We start from the raw sequence: 18,994 nt of genomic DNA on the forward strand, positions 1-18,994 counted from the left end.
GTAGCCTAGCCTCATTGCTCTCACCAGATGAGAACTCTCCCTCTAGTAAACAACTGCCTAAAAGTGTGCCATTATATTGATAAAGTAAAAGTGATGGCCACTACATCTTAAATGCGACTTTGAATAACTCCTGCAGTGAAGAGCAAAGGCTTGAATTTGAATCCCGATTCCTGATGAAGCCCCAAGGTAAAATCCAGGAACAAAGCATGAGACCAAGTGACTGCTTGCCCGCCTGAGCATTGGACCACCCCGATTTGACAAGGTATTTCCACCAACCTGCCCTCCCTCCCATCTGCCAAGGCCTGCCCATTCTCCGAACTTTGGACCTCCGTGAACATGTCCCCCAGATGGCGTCAGGCTGCGACCATCCCGCCCGCCTGCCCACCCTCCCTCTCAATTGCTACAACCTACCCGCTCTCCAAACTTCAGACTGCCATGGCATCCTCCTCCCTAAGAGTGGCTAACCATGGCCTTCCTGACCACCTGCATGATGTCAGTCCCAACTGTTCTAGCCTTCCTTCCTGCCTGCTCAACCTCACTCCTGATCATTACAGCCCTTCTACTCGCCTGCCTGATTGCTGCGGTTTCCTCCTCCTAGGGAATGATGTACTGCAGAAGATCTTGCGCCAGCTCTCCCATCCTCCCATTCACACAAACTGCCTTCCACAGCCTCCTCATGGTGATCAGAACAAGGAGCATCAGCTGGAGATGAGAGGCAGCTGAGAGAGAGAAAGGAGATTATGTGCAGTGTGCCCCAGGGCCCGAGAGATCTGTGAGCTAAACTGCTAAGAAAAGAAAAGGCAGGAGGTCAGGTACTTCAGCCACCACAATTGCTGCTGCTGTTATGAAAAGGAGGAAGAGAGAAGAGTTGTGAAAAGAGAAGAGAGAAGAGGTAAGAAGAAAGAGGAGAGAAGACATGAGAAGAGGGAGATGAGAAGAGGTGTGATAAAAGAGGAGAGAAGAGAATGGAGAGAAGATGTGAGATGAAGGAGAAGATCAGAGGTGAGAAGAGGGAGGAGAGAGCAACTGAGCTGCTGTGGTGAGGTGAGAAAGGCAGGAAAGATCAATTTATTTGCTGAAGTGAGAAGAGGGAAGAGAGAGCTACTGAGCTTCAGAGTGACAAGAGAGAGGAGATAGCAACTGAACTACTGAGGTGAGGTGAGAAGAGACTGGAGAGGTCAATTTACCTCCTGAATTGAGAAGAAAAAGAGAAAATGTTATGCACCCCACCCGCGGTCGTCCCGCGCACGGGACCGCTCCCCTTCAGGGTCACACAATGAGTCCCAGTCCTGTCTCCCTCGCAGCCCTTGCAAGTCTGGCTAGGCCCAGCATCCCTCGGTGGCGGTCGCTGGGCCTTCAGTCATGCCAGGCCTATCGCCAGGCCTCGGCGTCTCAGAAGCTAGCCATGCCCCTACGCGCATGCATGCAGACCAGCCGCCCTGATGTAGGTTCCAGGGCGGGGCCTAGTTCGGCGGTGCACCATGATTGAACTCATGTTATAAGGAAGTTCCTGGCCTCACTTCCTTGCCTTGGCAATCGGGTCAGTTTGTTCCTGAGATTGCTCTTGCTCATGTTCCTGCTTGCTTGTTCCTAGTCTCGTTCCAGGATCCCTCTGTTCCAGTTCCATTCCTGCTTGTACCTGCTTCCTTGTCCTGCTTGTTCCTGTGTTCATTGTTTGTCTCCCTGGTCTTACCTCAGACTGACTTTCTGGTAAAGACCTCAGCTTGTTCCTGACCTGCCTGCCTGCCTGCCACCTGCCAAAGACCTCAGCTTGTTCCTGACCTGCCTGCCTACCTGCTGCCTGCCTAAGACCTCAGCTTGTTCCTGACCTGTCTGCCTGCCTGCTGCCTGCCTAAGACCTCAGCCTGCCCTTCGACCTTGCCTGACCTCTGGATCTTGACCCTTGCTTCGTTGACCACTCCTTGGACTGATTCTTGGACTTTGACCCTGCTCACCTGACCTTGCTTGATTCTAGCTTTGTCCCTAGCCTTGTCCTCACCAACTCTATTCTGCTTCACTCTCCTCCAACCTGTTTCCAGCTTCAAGCCCGATGTCACTCTCCCAGCATCTGTGGGCACACCGGACTCTGACTCTCCCAGGAGACCCTGCAAGGCCCACCTAAGTCCCAGCGGCCCGGGTCCCTACGGGCTCTTCCCGGGGGGACCTCAGGCATCCAGTGGTGAAGATCTACACTACCTCTGTCTCCTTCCATGCTCCTCCCCCTGTGGCCAGTCCCTGTACTGCCACAGGACAGGGGTCCACCCCCGAGCGCAACAGGAAAGACCCATGACCCCACAACATCAGTTACTATAGAGGGTAATGAGGGCTGTGAGTATTGGTTTACCCCCCACCTGACAAACCCACAATCTCTACCTCAGAACACATCATGATTAATCCACCTATGGATGCCACCGCCACATGAAATTCTTAACCTGAGATCACCACCTGATTTAACTGCCACCAAAACAAAGTCTCCACCTGAATGAAGACACCACCTAAGGACACCACCCAAAGATACTACTAATTGAAGACATCACAAATTACCCTACCATTAGAAACCATCTGATCTTATCTGCTCCATTTTCCTCCATTGTCTATCCCCCACTGGTTGACTACCCCAAGGTTATTACCACTGTGCTGCCCCCCTCCCCCCAGGACACTACTTTGATTTTATCTATGAATCATAACTGTCTATCATGGATTAAAAAATAGGTAATGGAGAGAATGGTGACCTAATCAAAACAAAAACAATACCTTAACAAGGTTGATAACTTTCTACAATGAACAACAATCTCCAAAACCCAAAACATCAAAACCTGCTTACTGTTCACCCTACTACTAAAAGCTCAATCAATTAAAAAAAAACACTTATCAAGGATATTATATGGAACAACATCCTACAATTTTTGTATAACTGAAACCTGGCTAAATGACAAGGACAATGTAATAGGGATGTGAATCGTTTTAGGACGATTAAAATTATCGTCCGATAATTTTAATATCGTCTTAAACCGTTATGGAACACAATACAATAGAGATTCTAACGATTTATCGTTATAAATCGTTAGAATCGTGAGCCGGCACACTAAAACCCCCTAAAACCCACCCCCGACCCTTTAAATTAAATCCCCCACCCTCCCGACCCCCCCCCAAATGAGTTAAATAACCTGCGGGTCCAGCGGCGGTCCGGAACGGCAGCGGTCCGGAACGTGCTCCTGCACCTGAATCTTGTTGTCTTCAGCCGGCGCCATTTTCCAAAATGGCGCCGAAAAATGGCGGCGGCCATAGACGAACACGATTGGACGGCAGGAGGTCCTTCCGGACCCCCGCTGGACTTTTGGCAAGTCTCGTGGGGTCAGGAGGCCCCCCACAAGCTGGCCAAAAGTTCCTGGAGGTCCAGCGGGGGTCAGGGAGCGATTTCCCACCGCGAATCGTTTTCGTACGGAAAATGGCGCCGGCAGGAGATCGACTGCAGGAGGTCGTTCAGCGAGGCGCCGGAACCCTCGCTGAACGACCTCCTGCAGTCGATCTCCTGCCGGCGCCATTTTCCGTACGAAAACGATTCGCGGCGGGAAATCGCTCCCTGACCCCCGCTGGACCTCCAGGAACTTTTGGCCAGCTTGTGGGGGGCCTCCTGACCCCCACGAGACTTGCCAAAAGTCCAGCGGGGGTCCGGAAGGACCTCCTGCCGTCCAATCGTGTTCGTCTATGGCCGCCGCCATTTTTCGGCGCCATTTTGGAAAATGGCGCCGGCTGAAGACAACAAGATTCAGGAGCAGGAGCCCGTTCCGGACCGCTGCCGTTCCGGACCGCCGCTGGACCCGCAGGTTATTTAACTCATTTGGGGGGGGTTCGGGAGGGTGGGGGATTTAATTTAAAGGGTCGGGGGTGGGTTTTAGGGGGTTTTAATGTGCCGGTTTTGCGATTTTTAGATTTTTAGATTTTTCATGATTTTTCACGATATTTTACCCCCCCAAACGGCAACAATACGATTCCCTCCCCCTCCCAGCTGAAATCGATCGTTAAGACGATCGAGGACACGATTCACATCCCTACAATGTAACTCTTAAACCAACTATCTCATCCTAACTATGATCTATTTCATTTTCCATGACAAAAAAGGAAAGGTGGAAGCTTACTAATAATCTGCAAAAAGAAGTCAAATTACCACTAAAGAAAATCAAAATTTACCCTTCTTATGAAGTAGCTATATTAAAATCAAAACAAATTAATATTGGATTGGTATAATGCCCACCTGGCTTACTGCAAAAAGATTTCTCACCCATTATTGAACTCTTCATAAAAGAATTCCATACTCCAGAAACAATAATCTTAGGAGTCTTCAATCTACATGTAAATGTGTCAGCAAGATCCCCAGCTTGTGACTTGTTCCTTGATGCAATGGAGGCCTTAGGATGGACTCAACACATCTCTGAAGCCACACACAAAGCTGGCAACACACTTGATTTAATATTCACAAATTCTAATTACTACAATATAAGTACTAAACACAAGACAATTCCATGCTGTGACCACCATCTTATCAAAGCTGATATAATATCTAAAAAACTAATATCTAAAAACTCTTGAGATGAAAAACACAATAACATTCAGAAAGAAAATAAAAATAAAAACACTAACTAAAGCATTATAGATCAAAATGAATGATTTAAACCTAAACCACTGCCATGATGCATTTTATTCATGCAAAAAATATGATCAAAGAAATTGCAAATGAGCATAGTCCTATTCAAACAAAAACTATAAGCAAAAATAAAGGAAATCAGAGAAAATTGAACCCCTGGTATAATGAAAAAGTCCAAAAAACTACTAAGAAAACTAGAAAAACGATGGTGAAAAACCCCTACAGATGAATCACTTAGAACATACAAATCTCACCTATCACATTACAGTATACTAATGAACAAATAAAAAAAAGAATATTATGCAAAACAGATACATGGAATAATTTTCAACTCAATATTTTTGTTTAAGACAGTTAAGAAACTTCTTTACATCATACAGTGAACATCAATTTTACAAAAACTTCATATAATGATTATTCAAACTTGCTACACATCCCCTTGACCCAGTCACCGTACTAAAACAAGCAAACCAGACAATAACCCCTACAATCACAACACTAGTCAACCTCACCCTTGAGGAAGGTTATATGCCTCAAGGCCTAAAAGAGGATGTTATAAAACCAATTTTAAAAAATAAATCTGGAAGTCCTGATGATTGGAATAACTACTGTCCAATCTCTAACTTAACTTTCATTGCAAAAATAATTGAAAAAGCAGTCCTTACCCAACTGGAAAATCATCTTGAAGATAATAAGATACTTTATCCTAACCAATTTGGATTCTGGAAAAACCACGCAACAGAAACTCTTCTTCAATCCTTAACTGATTCTATTTTACGAGGTTTTGGCTCATACAAATCATATTGCCTAGTCCTAATTGATCTAACAGCAGCCTTTGACACTTTTGACCATAACCTGCTATGCCAACAGTTGAAAAAACATTGGGGTTGATGGAAATGTGCTAAAATGGTTAACTTCTTTTCTCACATATAGATTATTCCAAGTAAAACTTGACAATTACTTGTCCGACACCTTTCAAAGCACAACTGGTGTACCATAAGGATCAGTGCTATCAGCAAGTTTATTTAATATCTGCATGCTGCCCATATGCAAATTACTAACAGACCTGGGTTTAAACTTTGTCCTATATGAGGATGATCTATAATTCTATATTCCTCTAACTAAATTGTTTGAAAAAACATCTCTAATATATGAATATATGATTAAATTAAAAGAAAAACTAGCTCAATGGAAACTCTTGATGAACTCCCAAAAAACTGAAATAATTTGGTTAAGTCACAACCCACAAAAATCTGTACCCCCCAGAGATAGATCTTGGAAGTTGCCAAGTAACCCCTGCAACCCAGGTGAAAGATCTAGGGGTCTAAATTGATAACAATCTTACAATGAAAGCCCTCATAAGCAAACTGATTAGATCAGGTTTCAACCAGCTATGGATTCTGAGCCGACTGAAATCTCTATTAAGCACAACAGATTTCAGAACAAGTCTATCAAATTTGTAACACACATTTTATTTATGAATGTTTAACCTGTAAACCGGTGTGCAGTAGTGATTCTCACATGGAATGACGGTATATAAAACATGTAAATAAATAAATAAATAAATAAATACATAAATAAATACATAAATAAATAAATACCGGGTATACCTGAAAGAGCTGAGGGAAGGCTTCTCTTTGTATTTTTTTTTTTTTTTGCAAACTTTCTTGCCCAGTTTGCTAGACTTGAACTTATCTCTACCATCTGAGATTGAGAGAGTGCACTGATTTCCTTCTTATTAGCTGCAAACCCCCAAATTTCCATGTCCATTTGTCCTCAAGGTTCTTCGCTATCCTCAGGTATTAGGCATTTTACAAAAAGAGAAGATCAGATCCCATATGATATACAAGCAGATCTGAATAAAACTACTATATTTTTTAAACAAATTTTAGTCTTACAGGGCTAGTTGAAACAGTTAAAATATGGTCATTTTTATCCTGCATGAATGTGTTTTATCATAAATAACATTACCAAAAGTTTTGAGGATCCACTACAACTTCAATCCTTCCTAAATAGAAACTCTAGTAATGAGAGATAATTTAAATTACTTCTCTTCATGAGTGTTTGGTGTTTAAGGCTAGCCTGCCAATTTTTGTGTATTGTGTTCTTATCTAATAGGGATGTGCAGCAGGGATGGATTCATCCCATTTGGTATTCGTATTAGTGGGGAGCCAAATCCATTGCATCCGTTCATTAGTTACATATTTATTCGTTTCCCTCCAAAAAAACATCCTAACTCTTTAAATTTAATTAACTAAACCCCCCCCCTCCTGACCCCCCCCAAGACTTACAAAAAGTCCCTGGTGATCCAGCTGGGGTCCCGGCGTGATCTCCTGCACTCGGGCTGTCAGCTGCCGGTATTCAAAATGGCGCCTATAGCCTTTGCCCTCACTATGTCACAGGGGCTACCGGTGTGATTGGTCGGCCCCTGTCACATGGTAGGAGCAATGAATGGCTGGTGACATCTTGTGCTCCTACCATATGACAGGGGCTGACCAATGGCACCTGTAGCCCCTGTGACATAGTAAGGGCAAAGGCTATCGGTGCCATTTTGAATACTGGCAGCCAAATACAACATATCTAATAAATAAACCCCCCACCCTCCTGACCACCCAAGAATTTCCAAAAGTCCCTGGTGGTCCAGCGGCAGCCCCGGAGCGATTTCCTGCACTTGAGCCGTCGGTTGCCAGTATTCAAAATGGCACCGATAGCCTTTGCCCTTACTATGTCACACCGGTGCCATTGGTCAGCCCCTGTCACATGGTAGGAGCACAAGATGGTGCCGGCCATCCATTGCTCCTCAAAGGCTATCGGTAGGGATGTGAATCATTTTCCATATCGTCTTAACGATAGAAATTGTGTGGCAGGGCAAGAAAATCGTCTTAGGCACGATTTTTTAGTTAAAAAATCGTTAAAAATCGTTTTTTCCGATTAGTGCGCACTAACTCGAGTTAGTGCGCACTAACGGGAGTTAGTGCGCACTAACTGGGAGTTAGTGCGCACTAACTGAAAATGATACAATTTGACACTTTTCAGGTCAGTTAAGGTCAGTTTAGGAATGAATATGTATTCCTATTGGCTGCCCTCTTATTTATTCATGTTACCAAGTTTCCTACTGACAGTATATGGGGGATGGGAAATGGAAACAGTTGATAGCTTGACAAAACAAGTAATGTGATCAGTCAATGTGACTAGAACTTGTGCCCTAACCCTGATACCAGGGGTATTGTGATCTTCCTGCACACAGTGCCCTATCCCTATTAATACCAGGAGTGTTGTGATCTTCCTGCACACAGTGCCCTATCCCTAATACCAGGGGTGTTGTGATCTTCCTGCACACAGTGCCCTATTCCTGATACTGGGGGTGTTGTGATCTTCCTGCACACAGTGCCCTATTCCTGATACCGGGGGTGTTGTGATCTTTTTGCACACATCCCGATATCAGGGATAGGGCACTGCATGCAGGAAGATCACAACACTCCTGGTATTAATAGGGATAGGGCACTGCATGCAGGAAGATCACAACACTCCTGGTATTAATAGGGATAGGGCACTGCATGCAGGAAGATCACAACACCCCTGGTATCAGGGATAGGGCACTGTGTGCAGGAAGATCACAATACCCCGGAGGAGTGAGGGTCAGGCAGCTCCCCCCTGTCTGTGAAGCCAGCCTCTCACTAGTAATGCAGGGAGGGAGCTGTCTCAGACTTCACCATCCACCCCCCCCCCCCTCACCCACACACCATTCACTAGCTGGGACATGGGGGAAGTCAGGAGTGAGGGACAGGCAGCTCCCCCCTGTCTGTGAAGCCAGCCTCTCACTAGTAATGCAGGGAGGGAGCTGTCTCAGACTTCACCATCCTCCCCCCCCCCCCCTCACCCACACACCATTCACTAGCTGGGACATGGGGGAAGTCAGGAGTGAGGGTCAGGCAGCTCCCCCCTGTCTGTGAAGCCAGCCTCTCACTAGTAATGCAGGGAGGGAGCTGTCTCAGACTTCACCATCCTCCCCCCCCCCCCCCACCCACACACCATTCACTAGCTGGGACATGGGGGAAGTCAGGAGTGAGGGTCAGGCAGCTCCCCCCTGTCTGCGAAGCCAGCCTCTCACTAGTAATGCAGGGAGGGAGCTGTCTCAGACTTCACCATCCTCCCACCCCCCCCCTCACCCACACACCATTCACTAGCTGGGACATGGGGGAAGTCAGGAGTGAGGGTCAGGCAGCTCCCCCCTGTCTGTGAAGCCAGCCTCTCACTAGTAATGCAGGGAGGGAGCTGTCTCAGACTTCACCATCCCCCCCCCCCCTCACCCACACACCATTCACTAGCTGGGACATGGGGGAAGTCAGGAGTGAGGGTCAGGCAGCTCCCCCCTGTCTGTGAAGCCAGCCTCTCACTAGTAATGCAGGGAGGGAGCTGTCTCAGACTTCACCATCCTCCCCCCCCCCTCACCCACACACCATTCACTAGCTGGGACATGGGGGAAGTCAGGAGTGAGGGTCAGGCAGCTCCCCCCTGTCTGTGAAGCCAGCCTCTCACTAGTAATGCAGAGCTGTCTCAGACTGGTATCAGGGTTAGGGCACTGTGTGCAGGAAGATCACAACACTCCTGGTATTAATAGGGATAGGGCACTGTAAGAGATGACTGTAGTAGATTGAATAAAGATCTGATGTTTCTGCTCTCCTCACACCAAACAAAAACAACACACAAGCAGAGAAGCCCTTCTTACAAAGCTGAGCTAGTGAGTTAAGTAGGAGGAAAAGTAAACATACTGGTGCCAGTGTGGCTACTTAAAAAATACACTTACCAACAATCAATTACATATATTTGAACTGTGTACAGTTCCAGCCAGGACCACCTTTCTAAAATGCACAGTGATTGGCAAATTCAACATGCACTAGCATTTCAGGTGCCTGCTAACAAAAATAATAAACAAACAAGTTCTAGTCACGTGAGTGCTGATCATTACATTACTTTTTTTGTCAAGCTTCCAACTGTTTCCATTTCACATCCCCCCAACCATATTGGTAACATCAATAGATAAGAGCACAGCCAGCCAATAGGAATACATACATACATATTCATTCCTAAGTGACCTTTACTGACCTGGGAAGTGTGAACACTTTGTTTCATTTTCTGTTGGTGTTCGTTAGTTTCCAGTTCCATTTCCCATCCCCCCAACCATCACCTCAGTGGTAACCTTGGTAATATCAATAGATAAGAGGGCAGCCAGCCAATAGGAACACATATTCATTCCTAACTGACCTTCAGTGACCTGGAAAGTGTTTATTTGTATCATTTTCAGTTAGTGCGCACTAAATCGAGTTAGTGCGCACTAACGGGGAGTTAGTGCGCACTAACTCGAGTTAGTGCGCACTAACACGATTTAACGATTTTTAACGATAAATCGTTAGAATTTCTATTGTATCGTGTTCTATAACGATTTAAGACGATATAAACATTATCGGACGATAATTTTAATCGTTGAAAAACGATTCACATCCCTAGCTATCGGCGCCATTTTAAATACCGGCAGCCAACAGCCCGAGTGCAGAAGATCGCTCTGGGACCCCTGCTGGACCACCAGGGACTTTTGGTAAGTCTTGGTGGGGTCAGGAAGGTAGGGGTTTATTCGTTAGATACGTTGTATTCGTGGGGGTTCGCTATACGTTTCGTAACTCCACGAATTCAACGAATAGGGACATATATGTTGAGGTTTGCCAATACGTTGAAAACAAATGCACACCCCTATTATCTAAGATAGAGTTACAGGTTATAGATAATCAAGGCTGAACAGTAATGAATATTATTTTGGCTCACATTTTTTTACTAGTATCACTGCATTTATGATTTGCTGCATTCTTGACCTGAACAAAGGAGCTAAAGTTCTGGACATTTCATTTAGATATCTGGTACATTAACAACCTATACAATGGTAGCAGTTGTGGACTTTACTTGTGCTGATAGATAGTTATTCATTTGTGGATCTTATCTGTCTGGTGGATGTGATTGTCAGATTTGAGCTGTGCTGTTGGACTGCTTGGGTTTGGCCTGTATTGGTATAGGTTATTTAGTTGGTGGTTTGTAATGCAAGGGAAGATGTTTGCTGTGGACTACTTCTGAGCTGTAAAGTTAGTTGATTATCAGTAGTTATGTCTGTGGTGCATGCATGGATATAATGCTTTCTGACTTAGGGGGTCATTTTTCAAAATGTGATAAGGTGTTTTTGCATGGATTACACCATATTGTATGGTGTGATGCAAATAGGAGGAGTTAGGGACAGAGAGTGGGCTGGGTTAGCCTGTCTGTGAAGAGCTATTGCACAGCCATAACACTGATTTTAACTACACCTCTTTGGATTGTGTTAGGCTGTGTGATAGCTGCTGTGACTGTGTGGCCGGCGCCATTTTGCAATACAGCAATACGGCTGGCGCCATTTTGCAATACGGCCCGAGTGCAGGAGGTCGCTCCCGGACCCTTGCTGGACTTTTGGCAAGTCTTGTGGGGGTCAGGAGGCCCCCCCAAGCTGGCCAAAAGTCCCTGGGGGTCCAGCTGGCCAAAAATCCCTGGAGGTCCAGCGGGGGTCCGGGAGCGATCTCCTGTGCTCGTGACATCGGGGGACAGGAACCAAAATGGCGCCGGCGCTACCTTTGCCCTGTCCTATGACAGGGCAAAGGTAGCGCCGGCGCCATTTCTATTAACGCAGCCGTGGCCCGAGAGTAGAAGATCACACCGGGACCCCCCCACTGGACCCCAGGTAATTTAAAACATTTTGGGGGGGTTCGGGAGGGTGGGGGATTTATTTTAAAGGGTCGGGGTGGGTTTTAGGGTTGTTTTAGTGTGCCGGTTTTCCCGCCCTCCCCCTTCCCCTCCCCCTTCCCCGATTTACGATTTTTGACGATAAATCGGGGGAATTCCTATTATATCGTGCCTCTAACGATTTTTGACAATTTAAAATATATCGGACGATTTTTTAAATTTTCAAAAAACGATTCACATCCCTACCCTACACTCTTACCTAAACCCCACCTCAAGTTATTAGGTGGGCCTACCATAGGGATACAAATACCTACCTATGGGCCATGATATTATGGCCAGGCACACTCTCTCTCTCTCTCTCTCTCTCTCAGCTCTTCACACAGGTAATTAACACTAAATGCTATATTAGCATATAACATGCCCCTTTTGCTATCGCATGTGGTATTTACCGCATTTTGATAAATCCACCCCTTAGTGTGCAGATGAAGTACAGAGTATTGGTGGGTGTTGAGTGAAATGGGTAGCTGGGAATGGGGTGAAACTGGAGGGATAGTGGAGGGTCATTAAATTCATTGTGGGGATGAGGTTGTATGATCACTTTATAGTTCAGCATTTAACAGTGAGTTCTTATAATGTATCTGCTTGTATGGGAGTGAGGGGATAGTGGTTCTATGCTGCTCTTCAGGCCATGAGTATGTTGGGGATGGAGTGTAACTGTTCATTGTTGCCCTGATTTTTTTATTTTGGCTGTTCTTAGGGATGACTGCAATGTGGAAGTTGGATATACATTTCCTGATGTTCTCCTTAAACAGTTTTCATTTCTTCCCAAGCTCTGCCTATATGTCTGTGATAATATTACCAGCAATGATGGGAAAATTGGTGAGATTTTTATCCATTAATGTAAAGGGTTAAGAAATCCATTTTAATATAAAAGAGTATAGTTGCATCTGAAAACCTTTCACCCAGATATAATTTATCTGTAGGAAACTCATTTAAATTTAAGGGAGTCTAGCAAATGATCACATCATGGCCCCTATGACATAGTGAGGGCAAAGGTAGCGCCAGCGCCATTTTGAATACTGGCAATATGGCCGGAGTGCAGGAGGTCGCTCCCGGACCCCCGCTGGACTTTTGACAAGTCTTGTGGGGGTCAGGAGGCCCCCGCAAGCTGGCCAAAAGTCCCTGGGGGTCCAGCAGGGGTTCAGGAGCGATCTCCTGCACGCGGGCCGTATTGCCAATATTCAAAATGGTGCTGGCGCTACCTTTGCCCTGTCACATGGTAAGGGCAAAGGGCCATCAGCGCCATTTTTTTTAGAGCAGCTGATAGCGTGGGAACGGGAGATCGCTCCCCGCGGCCCCCCTGGACCACCAGGTATGTGTAAAAAGTTTTTTTTGGGGGGGGGTCGGGAGAGTGGGGGAGGCTAAGGGGGTAATTTTAAAGGTTGGGGTGGGGTTTTTTTTTTATCGGGCTATCGGCGCCATTTATATTAGTGGTAGCCAAAATGGCGCCGATGGCCCGAGAGCGGGAGATTGCGCCAGGACCCCCCCCCCCCCACTGGACCACCAGGTAATTTAAAACATTTTGGGGGGATTCGGGAGGATGGGGGATTTGTTTTAAAGGTCGGGGTGGGATTTAGGGTTGTTTTGGTATGCCGGTTTTCCCGCCCTCCCCCTCCCCCTCTCCCGATTTACGATTTTTCATGATAAATCGGGGGAATTTCTATTGTATCGCGACTTTTGATGATTTAAAAAATATCTGACAATTTTTTTAAATCGTCAAAAAATGATTCACATCCCTAGTGGACACTGCCTGTCAAACCCATGTGCCAGGACAACTCCCAGTATAGGAAGGTGCAGAACGTCTCTAAGTGCATACATGAAACTGTGCACCACATGGGCATGCATCCATCGAAGGATTAAATGCCCTCAAAGTAAAGCACTAGTAAGAAGAAGCCATCCGGATGCAAATATAAATGTCTTGGGGGGGGCCTCCTGACCCCCACAAGACATTTATATCGACCTTTGCCATGAGAACCCCTTCCATTGCCGTAAGGAGGTTGACTGTGCTGCCAAAAGAAGCATGTTGGACTGTACATGTCTCCTGTGAGTAGCATGCTTAATGGGTGTCAGGGCTTGTGCATAAGGGTTACTTGCCTTTATCACCAGGAGCTTTCTTAGCACACTTGGTAACAGGGTGACTAGCAGCACTCATGTCTGCCAGCCTTTGCCCAGAGCCGACAGCAGGCAGCTTCAGGTGGTTTGGGGCATGGGAAAGTTTACTCACTGCTTTTCTTTTGCCAGTGGGAGAGGTAATTGTCTTTAGCAATCCCTGAGTGGGAATTGAACTCTGCCTTCCCTGGTTCAGAGCCCACTAGGCTACAACTCCACTCGCATTCTTAGTGAAGCACAGGTTGGGACCATTGGAGAGGGAGCTGACATTGTGAGCTCCTGCGATTCCGATATATTGTGCCTGTAAAGTAGTCAGAATTCCAGTGGGTGTTACCAGGAGGAATACCTGGCTGCTAAAGCAGTTGGGCTGCACCAATGTTTCAGTTCAGCATTGATGCATTACCCAGGAATTGAACCCGCATCAACTGCTTCGAAAGCAGCCATGCTCACCACTACACCACCAGTGATGGTGGCTGGAAGAAAATCAAAGGCCCTGTGTTTGGCCATGTGGGCCATAGTGGTGGTACCACCTCCGTGGACCTCTGTCTTGGGACCTGTGGGCCATATGGGAATGCAGGGAAGCTGTATGGCGGGCTCCCCCAGCTGCGAATCATGCTGCTCCCGAGGGGTGAGCCCGCATGGGTTCCTGGCTGCTTGTCCCATTCCCCAACTCACCAGCTGGAGAGCCGGCATGCAAAGCATGGGCACGCAACTATCCCAGCAGGGAAAGTACCCCTAGGCTGCCCAGTTCCCCTCCCATGCACTACCCTGCCACCCACTGGGTTGCTGGGTTGGCTACTGGGTCCCTAGGATGGGACTTGGGACTCTGCTTCCTCCCCAGGTGGTACTAGGCCCTCTGGATTCCCCTATGGGACCAGATGATGGATCAGAGCTCTAGCCCTGAGGCCACGTTGCATGACTGGAATGGTATAGCGAACCCTTCCATTCCCCCGGGGTAGAGCCAATACAGACCCAGGCACGGTATCCCACATGGGACCTACCTTATTGAAGATCTGGCCAGATCTCCACTGCAGCTTGGTTGGGTTGTCCTAGGGTCCTCTGTGTTAAACACATGCACTCTGCTTAAACCACCTCAACGAGCTCCGTCCCCACTGAGACGAAGTGCTGCCACTGAACAGGGAATGCTGCAATACCATTGCTGCCTCTTCCTCCTGTTTTTTGTTTTTGTTTTTTATTAAGCAGCTGTTTAAGATGCTTCTGCCTGAGGATCTTTCCCAAGCAGCTTGAGCCACTGACTTGGTAAGAGCCCAACCTGATCTTGAACCAGAGTTTGCTCTGTTGCAGAATCAGTGCTCTAAAAAGAGGAACCATGGGACTTGAACCATGGTCTTCCCAGTTCCTTGCCCTCTTCTCTAACTTTTCCCCTTGAGAAGCAGCCACATGGAGGACAGGAAGCAAAAGGGGCCAGGGCACTGTGCTCCTGCCAGGTGATTCCCCCCACGTGGCTACCCCTGCCTCTTGGGATGGTCCCGGGCTTCAAATCACCCAATGAGCCATCCCATATCGCTTGGCCGTGCCCCCCCCCCCCCCCTTGGCAGAGCATCCCCGCAGACCTCCCTTCTCCCGTGTTTCGCCCACGGGTCCCATGGCAAGGGCTGCGCATGCCCGCAATGGTGGGAGGAAGTGTGAGGGTGACGTCGTCGCGCCGACTGCGTCATCAGCCTGCACCGATGCCGAACAACAACGGTGCCCTGTGTGGCAGGCGGGAGAGGCTGTGTGCCCCTGCCCCCCCAGCTCTGGTGCGCGGTACCGGGTTATCGGTGGCGTCCACGAATGCCATGGCACCGCTCCTATACATATGCTTTCAAACATGTTAATTGTAGAATGTCATCAGGCTTTCTTTGTATGGAAAAGAGGAGGGGGTAAATCTCTAGAGAATTTATCAATGCACCCTTGGATCAGTTTTTTTTATATAAATAAATTCATGTATTACACTGGCAGGTAAAAAAAAAAATCTCATGGATAGCAAAGTCAATACATTCTTGGGATCTTTTGATGACACGGGTACTTTTTGTTCACAGAAAGAAAACTAAATAGTAACTAACTGTAATTTGAAGACATTTTTTTACCAATGTACAGTTGACAAACTTCTAAAGGACAAAATGTGCCCATTGTGTCAAAAAGAGTACACCCAGAGGATGATTTTGCCCCAAGTATTTGCATGAGGGTTAAATAATGTGGATGTAATTTAACTGAAAAGTTTCAGAATATGGTGATGTCAGATTTAAGTGTGCAAATGCTAAGTAACATCTAAAAACACAATCAAGATGATCTCAAAAATTCATTCACAGCATCTTATTTGAGAATTTGTTATATAAACCAATAGAAGCTTTCACAGCCAGTTTGTTTTCCTAGGGATCAATATGGTTTCAAGAAGCCTGCAGTATATATTATTTTGATTTTTGTAAAATCTCCAGGTCATAATTGATTTCTTTTGAATTCGTAGTTGAGCTTATGCATGTTGGAGGAATATTTTCTTCTTTTTCTGCTAATGAATAAAACATAAATGTAAGACATGAAAAATGGCATAAAGTCACAATCAGAATTCTGATGCAATAAAAAAAAAAAAGCTAAATATATCACCTTATTAAAAAAAATTAGAACTTCACCATAGACATTACAAAATAAGAAACTTTTGAAACTGGGGATCAAGATGATTTAACCATATCATTAAAAAAAAAAAAATCCCTATGCACTAAACTATTACTTTTATTGAGAATACATTAGTTTGTCACTTAATGAAACTGAGGGAAAAAGTAATTTTATAGACTGCAAATGTTAATGTAGCAGATGGGCATAAGCATGTTATAGATTGTGATAATGTGACCCTCTTGAAATTATTTGAACTGTTTGCTCATTATATGCTGAAAATTAAGTGCAAACTCATCATCCAAATTATGTGTTTTCTTCTATTATGAAGGACAGAATGAAGGACAGACCTCATTTACTTAATCACTGATTACATTCACTGTAGGGTATGTCTATACAACAAGTGAAGCAAATCTATTTCTACATCACATTGTCAAGAGCCTTGATGACTCTTCTTGAATTTCTAGCACTGCTGTACAAAAAGGATCAAGTGCTCTTTCCTCTGCTGGTGGTTTGAATTGCTCTAATGTATGTTCATAATGGGCGCCAGATGTCAGAGAATAAAGGGAAGATGGACCCCATCAAAAAAAATTTTTTTTTCCATCCTGACCTTCTATTGAATTTCAGATCTCTTGCCCTTGTTTGTCTTCCAAGCAAATCACGCGTTCACAAACATGCTGAATGGAGTGGAAAAAACAGCTTGACTCTAGTGAAAAGAAGTCACAACCAGAACAGAAATGGCCACTTGGCACTTCTCCCTGTTAGAGTGACATCTGCTACTGTTTGTTGTGCTGCTTTTTTTCAGAGACCAAGAAAGAAACAAACCTCTTAACCTTAGCCAGGGCTTCTTACTTCTTTGTAATGGTTTGGTTTCTTATTTATGCATGTCTTTATTTATTCTCAACCAAACCACTACTTTGTTGCTAAGCCTGCCAGTGGAGTCTTTATCTTTGAAAAGGAATGCAAGCTTCACCTCCTGTTTTTTATTCTACCCAAACACTCTTCCTTTCTTCATATAAATGACCTTTTAGTTTATTACAGTACAATTGCTTCTTCACTGGTCTTGGCAAAACTGGCATTACATCTGTAGAAATACTCAACAGAGTAAACCAAAGTGAATCCTGCCAGATGCCTGCTAGCACAGATAGCAGTCTACACCCATGACAAGGACAAATTAAGCTCAATTTATATAGTTCTGTCATTAAACCACATTTTTCATTAGCTGATTTGTTGTTTCTCTGCATTTCTACAGTGTCAAGGATTTCTTTTTGCCTGTCTTGGAATAAAATTGATACAGTTCTGAATTTAAAGATTTATATGACTGCTATTTCTTTTTTCATAATCACTGCTAATTACATTTTTAGGTAACTAAAGAAGTTGCAATATACTGAAGGCATTTTTTTTATTCCAATTTGTGAACTAAGGACAACAGTAAAAAGAGTATTGTTTTCTTTCCGCTCAGTAATAAAATATTGAAACATATTTCTTTTAGAATCTTCATTTATTTATAGAGAATAAGGTCATTTGATGAAATGTGATTATTTTCTTGCATATTATGTTTTTCAACATATTGTTAATTGGGAGGAGGTAGTTCTGAATAACTTGACTTCATTGCTTGCACCTGGAATGCTGAAAAATCAAGCTCTAAAGTGATTATTATGCTGCAATTATCTGCTGGTAGCATAAGTAGACTGGCTGGAATGGAACCGATAGAGTACATTTCTTTGCTTTGGATGAAGCCCGAGGTCTATTCAAGAGCGGCTGTCAGCAGAACACTGCCAGCACACCATGCTTCATTATTATGACTAAGCTAATCTTTGAGTTACTGTTTTGTATTTATTCAGAATGTCAGAAAAGCCAATTATCTGCTCATGTGCCTTAAGGTTCTCGAAAGTCATGGATGCATATTTTTTCTAGCACTGCCTAGGGTAATCAAAACCATTTCTTGACATATGGAACAGAGGTTAAGAAATATATAAAATCCTCTCCACAGCTCTCACTTAGGACAAGTAATTCACTCATGAATACAGAGAGATCTTCTAAACATTGTTTTTTTATTTTTTTTTTAACAGGAACATCACTGGAATATACTTAAAGTATTATGAGGCCTTTTAAGGTCTCTTAAAATCATCCAGTCCAATATTTCTTCCCTCCGATGAATATTTATGCTCTACCCTCCTCAGAAAACATGCTGAATTCAATTTAAATCTTCAAAAATAAAATGGAGACACCAGGCGCAAGTACATAGAAGACAAAAGCATGCAAGACCGCACCTGATCACTATCAGCATTCACAGCCCCCATCGGTAGAATATGTTTATTCACTCTGTTGTCTCTGTATTTCAAACAGTAAAAGAGAAAGGAAAACAGTGATCACAGAAAATACAATACTTCCTCCATTCATGGCACTAAGTATTTTCTATGGGAGGTATGCACTTGATTTAAGTGTATAATCCTGGACTTTTATCACATTTATTTGCAATCTATATTTTTCTAGTGCCCTTTCTTTGTCTGTAATGCATTTTGCCTGCTATAGTCCATGCAATCTATGAACACTAAAGCAGTCCACTCAGCCCTGAAAACCAACCTCATGAATATCATGACAATTCAGGGTCAAATAATTTCATCCACTCAGGGTTTTTTCCATTTGCAGTCTAATAGTTACTATTCCAAGGTTCCTCTCCCTCTTAGTTTTGCAATTCAAGGTCTGGACCTTTACTTGTTATGTTTCATATTGGAGAAGAAAAAGAAAATTCAAGCTTGATGCTAAAACTTTATCAATATGATTTAAAAACATTCATAAATAAAGTAA

The sequence above is a fragment of the Rhinatrema bivittatum genome, chromosome 2, assembly GCF_901001135.1.
Source record: "Rhinatrema bivittatum chromosome 2, aRhiBiv1.1, whole genome shotgun sequence".
Lineage (NCBI taxonomy): Eukaryota > Metazoa > Chordata > Amphibia > Gymnophiona > Rhinatrematidae > Rhinatrema > Rhinatrema bivittatum.